This window comes from Mustelus asterias, chromosome 20 (assembly GCF_964213995.1).
Source record: "Mustelus asterias chromosome 20, sMusAst1.hap1.1, whole genome shotgun sequence".
In the NCBI taxonomy this organism is placed as follows: domain Eukaryota; kingdom Metazoa; phylum Chordata; class Chondrichthyes; order Carcharhiniformes; family Triakidae; genus Mustelus; species Mustelus asterias.
In genome coordinates, this window is record NC_135820.1 from 50,100,410 (window position 1) to 50,111,448 (window position 11,039).

General features: G+C 41.9%; 1 non-coding gene across 1 annotated transcript; it reads right to left on the reverse strand.

Annotated features, from left to right (window-relative positions):
• Positions 1 to 7,465: 7,465 nt before the first annotated feature.
• LOC144508821 (U2 spliceosomal RNA) lies at positions 7,466 to 7,658 on the reverse strand. The gene has a single exon (XR_013500359.1). It is a non-coding gene; the product is annotated as a U2 spliceosomal RNA (small nuclear RNA).
• Between the last annotated feature and the right edge of the window lie 3,381 nt (positions 7,659 to 11,039).

The following is an 11,039-nucleotide window of genomic DNA, read 5'->3' on the forward strand; positions in this document are numbered from 1 at the left end:
GCATGTGGCAGAAAGGACCATTGGCAGCGACAGTGCACTAGAGAAAAGGCTGATGCAATTACAAAGAGCTGTGCACTGATCCAAAATGACTGTACACAATGGGTACCTTCAAACAATAAGAATAGCTGCCTGGTATCCCGTCAGAAACATATAGACGAAGTGTTTGACAGACCAGAAGATAATGAAGGAGTGCACAACAAGACGATAAGCAGTGAAGACATGTCTCACACTGTCAATCTCGTGGAAAAAACATAAATGCTGTCACACCATCTGAAATGTTTGCCAAGGTTCAAATTATCTGTTCTAAGAAAGTTGGTAACCAGTAGTTGTTGGCCAAGATTGACACAGGAGCCCTGTGAATTCTAAATGAGATATATCCACAAACATGGAAGGCCACATCTAAACCTGCTACTGCAGAATGCAACATACAATGGTTCACTAATTCCATGTGCAGGCGTTTTGGTTGGTCCTAGAGTGCAAATACAATCAATCCCCCTGGGTGCCATAGACGTTTCACATTGTGGAGAGTAAAGGCCCAGTGATTGCAAGTCTACCGCATACTGTGACTTCTCACTAGTGACAATCTCTGGATTTGTCAGACATCATAAAACATTTCAAACTCAGAAGCTACTCCTATCACATCGATTCATGACCTTATATTAATATATCCAGAATGCTATGACAAAATTGGAATTTTCAAGAGAGCTGCAACTTTATACTTGCAGGAGAATGCAAGTCCGTCAATTGATCTGGTACACTTTGTGCAAGAGCATATGTCAAATCAGCCACAAAGAACCATTAATTCTACATACATTTCTACCCATCTTGATCTAAAATTGGATCTGACCTCTTTCATGTCCATAGCACTGACTGCACCATCATCACCGACCACTTTACCAAGTACCCCATTATTTGGCAATTGCACAAAACGTGAACCCCAATGTTGCATGCATTCAAAGTGCTATTTTCAGTTCATTTGGGGAGCTGTGAGAGCTTTTTAAAATTCATTTATGGGAGGTGGATGTCGTTGACTAGGCCAGCATTTATTGTCCATCCCTAATTGTCCTGAAAAGGTGGTGGTCAGCTGCCTTCTTCAACCACTGCATTCTCTGAAATGTAGATACATCCATAGTGCTGTTAGGGAGGGAATTCTAGGATTTTGACCCAGCGACAGTGACAGAACAGTGATATATTTCCAAGTCAGGACGGTGAGAGACTTGGAGGAGAACTTCCAGGTTGTGGTGTTCCCAAGCATCTGCTGCCCTTGTCCTTCTATATGGTAGCGGTTTGCAAGGGACTGCTTAAGAAACCATGGTGAGTTCCTGCAGTGCACCTTGTAGATGGTACACACAGCTGCCACTGTCCGTCTATGGTGGAGGGATTGAATGTTTGTGGAAGGGGTGCCAATCAAGCAGGTTGCATTTGCCTGGATGGTGTCAAGTTTCTTGGATGATGTTGGATCTGCACTCATCCAGGCAAGTGGAGAGTACTCCATCACACGCCTGACTGGTGCCTTGTAGATGCACTGACTTTGTGAAATCAGGAAGTAAGTTACTCATCACAGGATTCCGAGTATTTGACCTGCTCTTGTAGCCACAGTATTTATATGGCTAATCCAGTTCAGTTTCTGATCAATGACAACGCTTAGGATGTTGATAGTGGGTGATTCAGTGATGATAATGCCATTGAATGTCAAGGGGTGATGGTTAGATTCTCCCTTGTTGGAAATAGTCATTGCCTGGCACTTGTGTGGTGCAAATGTTACTTGCCACTTGTCAACCCAAAGCTGGATATTGTCCAGGCCTTGCCGTATTTAGATTTGGTCTGCTTCAGTATCTGAGGAGTCACAAATGATGCTGAACATTGTGCAGTCATCAGTGAATATGCACACTTTTGTCCTTATGATGGAAGGAAGGTCATTAATGCAGCAACTAAAGATGGTTGGGCATAGGACACTGTCTCTGAGGAACTCTTGCAGTGATATCTTGGAGCTGAGATGATTGACCTCCGACCACTACAGCCATCTTCCTGTGTGCTGGGTATGACTCCAAACAGTGGAGGGTTTTCCCCTGATTCCCATTGACTCCACTTTTAGTGCATGATGTCATACTCAATCAAATGACAGTCACTCTCACCTCATCTCTGGAGTTCAGATGTTTTTTCCCATGCTTGAACTAAGGCTGTAATGAGGTCAGGAGCTGAATGACCCTGGCAGAACCCAAATTGAGATCAGTCAGCAGGTTATTGCTGAGTAACTACTGCTTGATTGCACTGTTGAACACCCCTTCTGTCACTTTACTGATGATCAAGAGTAGAGTGATGCAGCGGTAGTTGGCCAGGTTGGATTTGTCCTGTATCTTGTGTATAGGACATACTTGGAATCTTTTACATTGTCAGATAGATGCCAGTGTTGTAGCTGTGCTGGAACAGCAATGGCAATTTCTGCAGCACTAAATCTTCAATACTGTTGCTGGAATATTGTCAGGGCTCAAAGCCTTTGCAGTATCTAATACCTTCAATCATTTCTATATATCACATGAATCAAAGCGGCTGAAGACTATCTATGATGCTGGGGACCTCCAGAGGAGGCTAAGATGGATCACCCGCTTGGCATTCCTGGCTGAAGATTGTTGCAGATGTGTCAGCTTTATCTTTTTCACTGATTTTCTGGGCTCCTCCATCATTGAGGATGGGGATATTTGTGGTGACTCCTCCTCCAGTGTGTTATTCAATTGTCCGCCATGATTCACGGCTGGATTTTGCAGGACTGCAGAGTTTAGATCTGATCTGTTGGTTGTTGAATTGTTTAGTTCTGACAGTTCTTTCATTACGGATAATGGTCCGCAGTTTATTAGTAAGCCATTTCAGCATAAATGTCAGAAGTGGAATATCGATCACACTACATCTTCTCCTCATTATACCAGATCTAATGGCCTTCCTGAACAAATTATTTGCATGGTGAAATTCCTAATTCTTAAATGTAGGCAGACCAAACATTATCTACACATTGCAATGCTACATCTGAGAGGGGTACTTTCAAATGCAACTGCTCCATTTCTGTCAAATCCCATATTTGTAAGTTCAGCACATACCATTTTATCTACTTATAACCATTTCACTCTCTCAAAAACCATATACAACTTGTAAAACTGCAAGAGAAGATGATGAATGTGCATGAGAAATATGAGTGCTGAATTGCTAAGTTTAGAGTTGGTACAACAACTTTGCATCCACGATCCCACAATCAGTTGAAGTGACAAAGATTTGTTCAGAATGAAGGTGGTATGAAGTCATTACACACAAAGGTGAAATGGTGAGGTGTAACTGAGGACAAATCAGATCCATTCCAAATCCTCAATCACCGTGCACTCCAATTGCATTGAGGACTAGATTCCAAATTCAACAAAGAAAATATTCTGAGAATGGCAATCCCACAGATCACTGTCAGCAGTTGAAAGAAATCACCCGACAAGGTTATCATTGCAAGAACTGGGCATACCAGGAGATTACTTTTATTTCTTTATTGTCTTTCTCCATTTTTCTTTCCCCCCCCCACTCTTTCCCCCTACTTCATCCCCCTTCCCTTACCTTTTCTCCCCCCCCCCGCTTCTTCTTTTCTACATTTTATCTCTGTCCCATTTCCTTCCCCCCTCCCCAACATCTCCATCTGTCACGGCTTACAGCTTCTCTGCCGTTTGGCCAGTCACACCCTTTATTCTCTCTGTGGACAGCCATTAAGCAGTCTTTTCCTCTGGTTTCTATGGCTATGGCTCATCTTTCATTCCCTCCCCCTGCAGTATAAATATCACCCACTTTCAATGGCTGTTAGCTTTGACAAAGGGTCATCTGGACTCGAAACATCAGCTCTTTTCTCTCCTTACAGATGCTGCCAGACCTGCTGAGATTTTCCAGCGGCACGGTAGCACAATGGTTAGCACTGCTGCTTCAAAGCTCCTGGGACCTGGGTTCGATTCCCGGCTTGGTCACTGTCTGTGTGGAGTTTGCGCATTCTCCTCGTGTCTGCGTGGGTTTCCTCCGGGTGCTCCGGTTTCCTCCCACAGTCCAAAGATGTGCGGGTTAGGTTGATTGGCTATGCTAAAAATTGCCCTTAGTGTCCTGAGATGCGTAGGTTAGAGGGATTAGTGGGTAAATATGTAGGATTAGGGGGGTCGGGCCTGGGTGGGTTTGTGGTCGGTGCAGATTCGATGGGCCAAATGGCCTCTTTCTGTACTGTAGGGTTTCTATGTTCTATGTTCTCTTTTGGAGTAAGAATTCCTACCCATGTTTCCTGACATGGAAAATCGCTGGGCAATTCAACATGGAGGCTTGTGATTAATCTCCCTTGAGTGTCTTAAATAAATTATACCGCAAAAGAGTGGATGGCACAGTACTGAGCACTGGCTCTAATATTAAGCATATTAAAAATAACAAACGTATTCTGCAACAAAACCATTTTTTTTAAACTGTAAAGGCCAAAACTAAAGAGCTATATTGATAACCAGCATTTCCCTAAGTGGTAGCCTCGGAATTAGTGGCAGTACTTTTTGAGTGCACTTTGACCTCAGACTTCCCATGATCCTTTCGGAAGTTTGGATTCTTCCGTCTAACTTTCGATGCTATGGAATTTCTGTTCTTATGACCTCTGCACATGCAATTAGATGCAAACACTAAAAAACAGGTAATGAAGATATTTGAACATAAGAACATAGGAACTAGGAGCAGGAGTAGGCCATCTGGCCCCTCGAACCTGCTCCGTCATTCAATAAGATCATGGCTGATCTTTTTGTGGACTCAGCTCCACTCACCCGCCCACTCACCATACCCCTTAATTCCTTTACTGTTCAAAAATGTATCTATCCTTGCCTTAAAAACATTCAATGAGGTAGCCTCAATTGCTTCACTGGGCGGGGAATTCCACAGATTCACAACCCTTTGTGTGAAGAAGTTCCTCCTCAACTCAGTCCTAAATTTACTCCCCCTTATTTCGAGGCCATGCTCCCTAGTTCTAGTTTCACCTGCCAGTGGAAACAACTTCCCTGTTTCTATCTTATCTATTCCCTTCATAATCTTATATGTTTCTGTAAGATCACCCCTCATTCTTCTGAATTCAAATGAGTATAGCCCCAGTCTACTCAGTCTCTTTTCATAAGCCAACCCTCTCAACTCCGGAATCAACCTAGTGAACCTCCTCTGCACCCCCTCCAGTGCCAGTATATCTTTTCTCAAGTAAGGAGACCAAAACTGTACACATTACTCCAGGTGTGGCCTCACTAGCACCTTATACAGCTGCAACATAACCTCGCTGTTTTTAAATTCCATCCCTCTAGCAATGAAAAACAAAATTCCATCTGCCTTCTTAATTACCTGCTGCACCTGCAAACCAACTTTTTGTGATTCTTGCACAAGGACACCCAGTTCCCTCTGCACAGCAGCATGTTGCAATTTTTTACCATTTAAATAATAGTCCATTTTGCTGTTATTCCTACCAAAATGGATGACCTCACATTTACCAACATTGTACTCCATCTGCCAGACCCTTGCCCACTCACTTAGACTATCTATATCCCTTTGCAGACTTTCAGCGTCCTCTGCACACTTTGCTCTGCCACTCATCTTAGTGTCATCTGTGAATTTTGACGCACTACACTTGGTCCCCAACTCGAAATCATCTATGTAAATCATAAACAATTGAGGTCCCAACACTGATCCCTGAGACACACCACTAGTCACTGATCACCAACCAGAAAAACATCCATTTGCCCCCACTCTTTGCTTTCTGCTAGTTAACCAATCCTCTATCCATTACCCATAACACCATGCATCTTTATCTGATACAGCAGCCTTTGGTGCAGCACCTTGTAGGGTGGACCATTTAGGAAGGAGGTGAGGAGACATTTCTTCACCCAAAGAGTGGTGAGCCTGTGGAATTCATTATCACAGGAAGTAGTTGATGCCAAAACATTGAATGCATTCAAGAGGCAACTGGATATAGCACTTGGGGCAAATGGGATCAAAGGTTATGGGGAAAAAGCAGGATTAGGATATTGAGTTGGATGATCAGCCATGATCGTAATGAATGGCAGAGCAGGCTCAAAGGGCCAAATGGCCTCCTCCTGCTCTTATGTTTGCCAAATGCTTCCTGGAAATCCAGGTACACCACATCCACAGATTCCCCATTGTCCACTGCACACGTAATGTTCTCAAAGAATTCCATCAAATTAGTCAAACATGACCTGCCCTTCATGCTGCATCTTCCTAATGGGACAATTTATATCCAGATGTCTTGCTATTTCTTCCTTGATGTTAGATTCAAACATTTTCCCTACTACAGAAGTTAAGCTAACTGGCCTATAGTTGCCCACCTTTTGTCTACCTCCTTTTTTAAATAGTGGTGTCACATTTGCTGTTTTCCAATCTGCGGGAACCACCCCAGAGTCCAGCGAATTTTGGTAAATTACCACTAGTGCATTTGCTATTTCCCCCACCATCTCTTTAAGTACCCTGGGATGCATTCCATCAGGGCCAGGAGACTTGTCTACCTTTAGCCCCATTAGCTTACCCAACCCTAGTTCTTTCGTGATAATGATAGTTTCTAGGTCCTCACCTGCCTCACGTGCCTTCTTGTCATCAATTTTTGGCATGTTATTTGTGTCTTCCACTGTGAAGATCAACACAAAATACCTGTTCAATGCCTCAGCCATTTCTTCATATGACATCCTCCTTCTCATCCTCTAAAGGACCAATGTTTACTTTAGCCACTCTTTTTCGATTTATATATTTGTAGAAACTTTTGCTATCTGTTTTTATATTCTGAGCTAGTTTACTCTCATAATCCATCTTACTTTTCATTATAGCTTTTTTCGTGGCTTTCTGTTGACCTTTAAAGATTTCCCAACCCTTTGGTTTCCCACTAATCTTTGTCACTTTGTATGCGTTTTCTTTCAATTTGATACCCTCCTTTATTTTCTTGGATATCCATGGCTGATTATCTCTTTTTCTACAGTCTTTCCTTATTGCTGGTATTTGTTTGCCACATTCTTCAGCAGCAAATGTTTAGCATACATTTTTCTTCTGCATTGCACCAATTTTGTGAATGCTATTTGGGAGCAAGGCAGAGTAATTATTGTGTTCACAGTATCTGAAAACAACAATCTTGAAATCGCACTGTGGGATTATAATGTTCATCTGAAATGTCTTTATTAATATAATAACATTGATATGGTGTATCGGCAGAGGTATTTTTCAATTTACCGCAAATAGGATAAAATCTCTGCCTAAAGACAAAATAGGAAGTGAACTTTTTATCATCTGAGGGGTCAATGAATGTGGCCCCTTCCCTCACAATACTAAATATTAACATTTGTTTTTTGTGTACCTTTTGGTACTTTTTTCCCAATCAAAAATCCAATTCAAAACAGATCCAAGCTGACAAGAAAGGCCATACCTCCCATCTTGTGCTCGATCAAACAAGATCCAAGCTGACAGGATGAGGCATTATACCCCCTCCCGGACTTGATTTGGGCTTCATCTTAGCCAAAAGGCCCAAATGGCTTTTTAAAAATTTGCTTCAAGTGTAGCCTCAGTGTAACCTTATTGACCAAGACCAAATGCAGAATCAAAAACTACACTTGATCTTAGCCAAAAGGCTGAGAAGCGATTGATGTTTCAGTTATTTATTCTTCTGGTGGCTATAGTTTCACTCTTTGTTTTCTTTTTCAGTTATCAGTGTAGTGTTTTCAGTTCATCTGACCACATTTTGGACTTACTTAGTCCTGATTATATTGGAAGGTACAGAGTATTTCCTAAATAGTAAGACATTAGAGAGTATAGATGGACAAAGGGACCTGGGTATCCTTGTCCACAAGACACTAAAGGCTAACATGGCTTAACAAGAGCTCCCCACAGGTGCTTAGCGAAAGTTAATGAGTGTTAGCCTTTATCGCAGGAGGATTTGAGTACAAGAGTAGTGAGGTCTTGCTTCAATTGTGTAGGCTGGTTAAACCACACTGGAGTACTGTGCGCAGTTTTGGTCACCCTTACCTCAGAAAGGATATTATTTCCATAGGGGGAGTGCAAGGAAGGTTCACCAGGCTTGTTGTGGGGGTGGTGGGACTGTCTTATGAAGAGATTGGGCAAACTGGGCCTATATTCTCTCGGGTTTCAAAGAACGAAGGGTTATCTCATTGAAACCTATAAAATACTTAAAATAATAGACAGGGTAGATAAAGGTAAGATGTTTCCCTTGGTTAGGGAGTCTAGAACCAGGGAGCACAATTTCAAAATGAACCATAGAACCATAGAAAATTACAGCTCAGAAACAGGCCTTTTGGCCCTTCTTGTCTGTGCCGAACCATTTTATGCCTAGTCCCACTGACCTGCACTTGGACCATATCCCTCCACACCCCTCCCATCCATGAACCCGTCCAAGTTTTTCTTAAATGTTAAAAGTGACCCCCCGCATTTACCACTTTGTCCGGCAGCTCATTCCACACTCCCACCACTCTCTGCGTGAAGAAGCCCCCCCTAATATTCCCTTTAAACTTTTCTCCTTTCACCCTTAACCCATGCCCTCTGGTTTTTTTCTCCCCTAGCCTCCGATGAGGGGGATGTCAGTTAGAACTGAGATGAGGAGAAATCTTTTACTCAGAGGATTGTGAATCTTTGGAATTCTCTACTCCAGAGGGCTGTGGAAGCTCAGTCATTGAGTATGTTTAAGGTAGAAATTGATAGATTTCTGATTAACAGTGATGTAAAGGGTTATGGGGATAGTGGGTGTAAAAGGTATTGAAGTGTTCGATCAGCCATGATCAGGCTTGATGGGCTGAATGGCCTACTCCTGTTCCTATGTTCATAATCTTTTAGATTATCCGAGTCAATCCAAGTGTTTCAAAAATCAGGAACTGCTAATATTTTGTTGCATGGACTAAACATATCACAATATAACAAAAACAGGAAATGCTGGAAAATCTCAGCAGGTCTGACAACATGTGTGGAGAGGGAATAGAGCCAACATTTTGAGTCTGGATGGCCCTTTGTCAGAGCTCTCCACAGGTGCTGTCAGACCTGCTGAAATTTTCCAGCGTTTTCTGTTTTTGTTTCAGATTCCAGCATCTGCAGTATTTTGCTTTTATCACAATATAACGAATTGCTTAATGAATATTTATCATCTGCTTCCCCCTGGACAGAGTGAGATGAGTTATTGATTTCAGCTCACAGTGAAAGTGGCTCCTTTCTGGTTAATGTGGGAAATTTGCACAACTTGATTTAATTTACTACTGGAATAAAATGAGCCACCTATGGCTCGCTACCGTGCAAAATTCAGTTTCTTTACAGTTTAGTGAGATACACACATTAAATCTTTTGTCAATATACGCTTCCAGATATTATTTCCATTGTAAATGCCTCTGCCCACATTTACATTTGAGCTCGAAGGTAAAATGTAATTATAAGATTAAATCAAGCTATTCTCATTATAAATCTGGAATTTCTAATGGAAATGTAAATAGCTAAAATTCCTCATTATATCTTCCCGTCTAACATAATTTAACCAAAATTATTTTTTGTACAGAACTTCAAAAATTAACAGTTCAAGCTTTAAAAGCTTGGGAACTATAATATATTATAGTTAAGGCTAAAATAAGTCAGGCAGATGGACAGGCAAACACATGGAATGAACCTCATGTTATCTATAATACTAAATCTAAAAGAGCCAGCAAGGGAAAAAAAAGTCTATGTTTTACTACTGATTCTAGGTTTCACAAAGCCACTGGGTGTCCAAAGCAAAAAGACAAAATTATCTTTACAATATAATTGATTGAATCAGAATTAGAACTGTGCTTTATTGCACTGTGAAATATAACTCATATTTCCTGTTGATGACCCGAGTAAGAGTTTTATCAACACCAGGTTAAAGTCCAACAGGTTTATTTGGTAGCAAATGCCAACAGCTTTCGGAGCGCTGCTCCTTCGTCAGATGGAGTGGATATCTGCTCTCGAACAGGGCATACAGAGACACAAAATCAAGTTACAGAATACTGATTAGAATGCACATCTTTACAGCTAATCAGGTCTTAAAGATAGAGACAATGTGAATGGAGGGAACATTAGGCACAGGTTAAAGAAATGTGTATTGTCTCCAGACAGGACAGCCAGTGAGATTCTGCAAGTCCAGGAGGCAAGCTGTGGGGGTTACCGATAGTGTGACATTAACCCAAAATCCCGGTTTAGGCCGTCCGATCTTTGGGTAAGCGTTCTCCAAGGTGGCCTTCACGGCACACGACAGCGCAGAGTCGCTGAGCAGAAAATGATAGCCAAGTTCCGCACACATGAGGACAGCCTAAACCGGGATCTTGGGTTCATGTCACACTATCGGTAACCCCCACAGCTTGCCTCCTGGACTTGCAGAATCTCACTGGCTGTCCTGTCTGGAGACAATACACATTTCTTTAACCTGTGCCTAATGCTCCCTCCACTCACATTGTCTGTATCTTTAAGATCTGATTAGCTGTAAACATTCGCATTCTAATCAGTATTCTGTAACTTGATTTTGTGTCTCTGTATGCCCTGTTTGAGAGCAGATATCCACTCCATCTGACGAAGGAGCAGCACTCTGAAAGCTAATGGCATTTGTTACCAAATAAACCTGTTGGACTTTAACCTGGTGTTGCTAAAACTCTTACTGTGTTTACCCCAGTCCAACGCCAGCATCTCCACATCATGATGACCTGAGTCACAGGAGACCATGGAGACTGAATGAACTGTGACGTGAATACAACAAGATCACCTCTATTTTGCTTTCCGGGTAATTTGAAAAAATAAAACACACTTAATAATTCAAAGTGAGGCCTGATTATGTGTGACTTTCTCTGCCCTGTCTCTAAGTTTGTGTGACCATGATGTTGCAAGGCAAACCCACAATATACACAGAGCGAAATAACCATACATCACCACAAAAATTGGTATTTTCTGTAATGGGCATTTTCTAGGTGACAATATAAAATGGATGTAATGAACAGTGTCAAGAAGATGGCTGGTGAAAT